Source organism: Ascaphus truei, chromosome 1 (genome assembly GCF_040206685.1).
Source record: "Ascaphus truei isolate aAscTru1 chromosome 1, aAscTru1.hap1, whole genome shotgun sequence".
NCBI classification, from domain to species: Eukaryota; Metazoa; Chordata; class Amphibia; order Anura; family Ascaphidae; genus Ascaphus; species Ascaphus truei.
Genome location: NC_134483.1, coordinates 412,198,074 through 412,205,058, shown reverse-complemented (window position 1 = coordinate 412,205,058; position 6,985 = coordinate 412,198,074). Strand labels below are relative to the sequence as shown.

Genomic DNA, 6,985 nt, shown 5'->3' with positions numbered 1-6,985 from the left:
CGCAACTCCGCAGCTGAACCGCACTAAAGGGTGGGTCCCTAACTACTACGGTCGTCCCTACAAAAGCGGCACCCTACGATGACAGGGGTAATGCTCCTGGGGGCTGGGGAATGTCTCTCACCTAAGCGGGAGGGTCACTGACCCTCCGCTCGCGCACACGAGGTTCCGCCACCTTCCTCCTTCACCTCTCACTCGTGTGTCCCACCGCCCACACGCATCCTGTCTTCTCTATCCAGAGTCTCGCACCCTATTCGTCCCCAGCCTCAGCTGACTCTCTCACAGTTCAGAGTTCAAAGTGCAACCCCCAAAGTCTCTCCAGATTGGTTGCCGTTTGCGCGCTTTCCTCGCGCATGCGCAGCCTGACTCTTACTCAGTGACCTTACTGGCAACAGAACAGTATGGCACTTCCTATGTCAGTGACAGCGCGGAACCATAATATATATATGTATTGACAAAGTTGAGACATTAGGGGGTCTGGCATAACAACATAACAGCATTTAGGATGAAGCCATTTTGTGTGAATATTTCAATCCGCCATCTTGTCTTGTCTTTGTGAGTCTAATTTCTGTGTTTCATTTCTGTATAAACAAATGTGTGAAGCAGAGAAAGGAATGTTTTCGCTCTTATTGACTCTTCCTCATCCAATCAGCTTCAAATTGAAAGTGTAAACAGGCTAAAAGTTATGAGAACCCATGAGATAAGTTTAGATTCTTGCAGTAGAATTTATTCTCATAACATATTGCTAGGCGACAGAATAGGCACATCCCATTTAACCCCAGAATGGTTTCTAGCTGACAGGTAGTTATACAATATTGTTATGTATTACAAAATGACATCAACTTTAATATTGTTATGTATTACAAAATGAGGTAATGTTTAGTGACGTGCAAGCCCCCCCATAAAGGGGTGGAGCTTTAGGATTTAGGGTATAAATATATGGCATATCGTGTTATTATTTAGAGAGCTTTTGTTTTGAAGCTGTCTCCGTTGTGCACTTGACTTGAATAAATTCACGTGTTATTCTGTTTCAAAATAACCTCACACTGTGTTTTTTATTTACGCTTTCCACAGATGGCGCCCGAATAGGGACTCAATATCATCGGAATCGAGCACCCGGATGAATCACTCCTCCATCACTCAAATCTGAGCTCACATATGAATCAAGGTAAGGCTACCTGCATTTTTTAGACAAACAGCCTGATTAAATTGTTTTGAGTGGTGCGTGGAGCTGATTTTTGAACGGTGTCTTATCTGATGTGACGAGTAAGAATCCCTAGCAGTTTCACGTGAATTTATTATTCTCTGTTCCTGTATTCATTTTAAAGTGTAAGAGTTGTTAAGAGTTGTTAGGGGCTAAGGTAAGAGTCCCGTTAAAGGTTTTGGTGTTTTGGTGATGAAAGTGAGTGTTTTTGTGCTTAAAGGGATTGTTTTCAGACCGTCCTGGGTTGTGATAAATATTTTTGTTGTCGGAGCAGGACGGGTCCCTGATTGTACATTTGCTCTGTTTTGTCATTTACTTACCAAGTGAGTTATTCATGGAGATCTGGTTAGAAAGTCTTATCTGTATCCATGTTATAAAAGTATAAGGTTTATCAGGACAGGGTTGGACCCGCTGAAGTGATTCAAGTTTTTCTTTGGTATAGTTATGGTGAGAAAATGTGATTGGGGACAGTCTCGTGACAGGTCCTTATCTGCATATTTACACTATTCAGAACAATAACATGCCAAAAGAGTTGTACGTAATCAGCTTGCGTTGATTATTGTAACGCTAAATTGTACAGGTCAATTAACAGTTGATTGCTGTAGCCGAAGTATTGTACAGGTCAATTAAATTTGATTTCTGTAACAGGGGAATAATGGGAAACCAAAAATTCTCAAAGGATTGTGTGTCTGCAGACAAAAATAATAAAGAATGAATACAGAGAACGAAAAGAGACAATATAAATATTTTGTTGGCCAGTGAATGGCACTGTTTTTGTTTGTACTATTATCAACTAATTGCGCAGATGTTTAAATGAAAGAGGGGTCTTTTTCTGTGGGATTGATAGGCTCAGGGAGCGCCGTCTCGTGTGTTTTTGAATCCCACAGGGAAACATACCTTACGTTAATATGGGTCAAAAGAATTATGTTGAGGGACAGAAGGGTCCCGCTGTATTAATTTTTACCATTGCCAGGACAGAAGTTAAGATAATAACAAGTGAAAAAGAAAGTGAATAGGAAAGAAATAGCAAGTGAATTTGCCGATAGATAATTAAGGCATATGTGGTGTTGAGGAAGTAGATATTGAGGGTTATTTTTATGACAGGTTTATATGCAGAAATTGGGATACAATTAGAGACTGTGTGTATATTGTTTGGAAGGGACAGAAAGTGTTTGGAAGGGACAGAAAGTGTTATAAGTGTAAAAAGGTAGGACATGTTGCCAGTAATTGCAGAGCAGCCCTAAGAGAGAGAGTAGAAGAAAAAGAATGGAATTGAAAAGATTTGTTCGTACTGGCCACACGAATAGGTCTTTTGAACCAGAAAATATTCTTTTTCCTTCTGTTCTAATGGCAACTAGAAAGAGAATAAAAGCAGGTTATTTATATGAGAAGCTGTGTAGGAGAGAAGTTTGTGTCTATGTTCTTTGGGTGTCTGTATTGTGTGTGTTCTGTATTGTGTGTAACCAGTAAAAACACATGGAATATTTTGTGTTTAAAAATATGGGTAAAAGCTCATAAGCATTGTTTGAAGTATATATTGTATTGTATGTTTTCATGTATAGAACGCCATTAATAGGCTCAGCGCTTCACAGGAGTGGTGCATGTCGTAATCATATAGTTATCAAATGGTAAAGGTAAGAGGTCATAGAATAAGTGATCCAGACATAAAAGTAAAAGTTGAGCAAAGAGAAGTCACTGCTCTGAGGAGCTTACAATCTACTTGGTAGGTAGGGAGAGCATACAGAAACAGTAGGACTTGATTAGAAGCCAGGAGAGGAATTTCAGGACGGGAAACACAGAATCAGAGTTTAAAGAGTAGAGTGATTCTCGCAGCAGCGTTTGGGATAGATAGTAGGGAAGACAGGTGAAAGTCAGGAAGCTGGGATAGCAGGGGATTACAGTAATCAAGAGGGGAGAGAATGAGGGTCTGAATCAGAGTTTTTAATAGTTGAGCAACAGAGGAACAGGTGTATCTTTGTGATATTGTGGAAGAAAAAGCGACAGTTATAGAAATGTTTTGAATGAAAGAGGAGAATATGAGAGAGGAGTTGGGAGTGACCCCTAAGCAGCGTGCTTGAGCTCCTGGATGGAAGATTCAAGAGTAATGTGGAAGGATATAATAGGGTCAGGTTTGGGAGGAAGTATGAGGAACTCTGTTTTTGCCATGTTAAATTTAAGGCGAAAGAGGGCCTTCCAGGATGAGATAACAGAGAGACATTCAGAAACTTAGGTTTGTATGGCAGGTGTAAGGTCAAGGGTTAAAAAGTAAATGAGGGTGTTGTCAGCATAGTGGTGATATTTAAACCTAAGAGATGTTATTAGGTCACCTAGAGAGAGTGTGTACAGAGAAAAGAGAAGAGTGTAGTCCACAGAGGCAAATGCTTCAGAGAGGTGGAGTAATAGGAGCAGAGTGTAATGACCTCTGTCTTGAGCAGCATATAGGTCATGAGTTATTTTAGTGAGAATTGTCTCCGTGGAGGGAGCAGTGCAGAAGTCAGATTGTAGAGGGTTAAGGAGAGAATGGGTGTGAGAAAATGGAGCAAACAGGAGAATGCAAGACAAGTTCAGTAGTTAGAAAGAGAGGTAGGGTCAAGCTTGCTATTTTTGAGTCATGGTATAACTATTACATGTTTGAAGGAGAATGGAAATGTAGCAGATTAGAGGGAGAAGACTAGATCAACAGTGATGGTGACACTCTTTTGAGACAGTGGAAAAAGAGTCAAGGAAAGTAGGTAGAGAGTTGGAAGCAAAGTAGGATAGGAGGAAGAAGAGGGAATGTTCTGGTGTATGGATTCAACCTCTTTCTTAAAAATAGTCAGCAAAAGTCCTGGGGTGAGATGAAGGAAGAATTTGTGTGGGGTAGACTTATGAGTGTTGATTAATGGAAAGAAATAGGTTTGTGTAGCTTGAGAAAGGACAGAATTGCAACAGGATAGCATAAATTTGTAGTGAATTAAATCAGTGAAACTATGAAAGTTCATACAGAAGGCATTAAAGAGAACTGAGTGGAGGGAGATAGCATGAGCGTGTGGCGTTATTTGTGTGTTAAGAAGTTATATGAACCTCAGCTATATAAAAGCCCGTTGGTTAATTTTTGAAAGGTCATATTTTTTATTTTTTTTGAGAGGCCATATTTTTATTTTTGAAAGGTTATATTTTTTATTTTTGAGAGGCCATATTTTTATTTTTGAGAGGCCATACATTTTTTCGGTTTTATTGCTGTGTAGAGAGCTCCATTTTTAACTTTGAGCTGAAGTTTCAATCCAGTAATTAATATTTAGAAGCCGGAGAAACTGTTTTGTTATCTGTTTTGCACTTTCAAGGTCTTTTTTGGCGAAACGCCCGGGCTGGCAAATTGCCCAAGATAAACAAGCTCTGAAATTTTTCTCTGAGTGTCTTTAAAAAAAAAAATAATGCTGACCGTGTGCTCAGCACTGTGCAAAGAGATTATATAAAGCAAGACATTAGTGTGAAGTCTTATACAAAATCATTTGTCTATTAACTGAATATGTGATATATTTTATAACTTTTAACCATTTATTTTTCCATAGGTGTACAATTTTATTATAAGCAGTAGTTATTGTTAAAATATTTGTAGAATGTTTTGCCAAAGTGGTGCATTGGGAGTCACCTCTCATTTTTGGATATGTTCTAGGTATAGAGTTAAAGGACAGGTGATATATAGTGGCAAATACAGTTACATAAGTGAGCAGAGTATATATTATATGCAAGGCATTTCACATTTTAGCAGAATAGTTACAATGGAGTGTTTGGGGTGGAGGCCTGACTGGAATTGGCTAGGGGTATTTGTCTTAGTATAGTAATTGTTTAATTGGGAGTGAACACATTTTTGTCCATGACTTTGGATAGTAGTGTATTGCAATGTATGACTTTATATATATAGCGTCAAAAATGTTCTCAGCACTTCATAAAGAATACAGTAGAGGGAATTATGATAGAATAGTAAGTGCAGCAAAATCAGACAATAGGAAAGGAAATCCCTGCCCTTAAGAGCTTACAATCTAAGGTTTAAGGGAAATTTACAGAGATAGCAGGTGAGGGAATAAGTGCTGTAGATGGCAGTGCTTGGCCACAATGGGTGTGGTAGGAGTGACTGTGTGTGAAATAATAGCCATGAGTGCAGGCTATTGGGATGTTTAATTTGTGGGGCAAGTTTTAAGGTTAGTTAGTATTTTATGAAAAGGTTGATACCATTTGCATCGGAGGAGATGATAGTGAGGCATGAATGAGAGCAAGTGTGTATTGGGAGAAGAGATATTGGTCTGTAGTTTGAGACAGTGTTTTTGTCCCCACTTTTGAAGATTGGGACAGCTCTGGTAGTTTTCCAGGTCTTAGGGTTATGGCCTGTAGACAGGATAGAGTTGATTATGGAAGCAATTGGTTTGACAATGACTGAGGCCCAAAGCCTTAGGAACTTAGATTGTAGTACAGTAAAGTCCACATTAGCTGCTTAGTTTTAAATATGAGGAGCATTAATAGGAGATACCTCTGTCTATATGCGGATGTTAAGACAGTAGTAAACACATTGATACAAGAATTTGTTCCTAGGTATAAATTATCTCCCTATGAGACACTTATGGGATGACTTATGACTATCAGTAGTTCAAAGGAACAAATTAAGGACCATCTATTGGTAATAAAACAATTAATAAGTATTGTATGCCACTAATATATTTTTTGAGTCTCTCTAGGCATAAGGTATGATAAAAGTGCACCTACACGAGACGGAGTTAAAGGTCAAGTAGTTCCTAAACAAGCATGCTCTTCATCCCAGATGAAAGGGCCCGTACTAACCACCAATACAGCAATTAAAGTGGCAGAGTTCTTTCCCTGGACCCAAAGTACAGTAAAGCTCATTCCAGCTCCACCAAAGACCAAAGTCATCTTAAGCACAGCCGCATCAAGTTAACGTTTTGACGAGACATAAACTTTGACCGTTAACCAACGAGGAAAATAAGATACCAGGCAGAGGCCTGGTCTTATCAGGAACATTTCATTTTTTCAAAGACTCAAAACATTCTATTTTTTAGAGACTCAATATTCCTGATTTCTATCAGAACATTTCATTTTTCAGAGACTCAATATTTTTATTCTTTAGAGTGTGTTTAAGTTAGAAATTTAAGGTGTATGTAGAAATGAGCCTTGATGGGAGGATTGGTTTCCTGGAAGCGTGGCTTGTGAAAGCTCTTGTATGTGTTTTGGCAGTACTCATCACTCTCTATGTATGTGTCATATGCAGCAAAACTTTGATCCAGAAGTGTGTTGCACCTCCACCGAGAGGAGGGGGTCACCCAGGGGGTGTGTCAGCCACAAGGAAAGGATCATAAGTCAGCCATTTTGACCATCGCAGACATTGTCTGTTCTGATATTCAGAGTGAATGATGTATACAATGCGTGCAGGGGTGAGGATCATGCATTTCGCTTCCACAGATACCAAACCCCTTCAATTCTCAGTAATAGCTGAAAGTATATGATGATAGAGATAGATGCAATTTCCTTTATCTAGCAAATGCATATCCAAAGAAAGGTTGCTTGCATAAAATAAGGTTTTTAGTATTATGTGTATAATTTCTGTATTTTCCCATTTTTAAGGGAACCTCTTTAAAGGGTGTATCACACACTAGGAACAAGAATCAATTTATGGGTCAAGTATCTCCACCAACCAATGAAACCTGTGTAAAAATGTATGTTCAGTCAGATAACAATTTACAGGAAGGATGTGGCCTTAATTTTGCAGTTTTTAATTTCATCATTAAACCAAGA

General features: G+C 38.9%; 1 long non-coding RNA gene across 2 annotated transcripts; it reads left to right on the top strand.

The window, feature by feature from the left end:
- The first annotated feature begins 455 nt into the window (after positions 1-455).
- On the top strand, positions 456-6,669 carry LOC142502670 (uncharacterized). Of its 2 annotated transcripts, none has more exons than XR_012803820.1 (2): positions 456-1,165; positions 5,914-6,669. It is a non-coding gene; the product is annotated as an uncharacterized LOC142502670 (long non-coding RNA). The 2 variants fall into 2 exon arrangements; XR_012803821.1 differs by having other exon boundaries at positions 5,905-6,669.
- Positions 6,670-6,985: the final 316 nt, after the last annotated feature.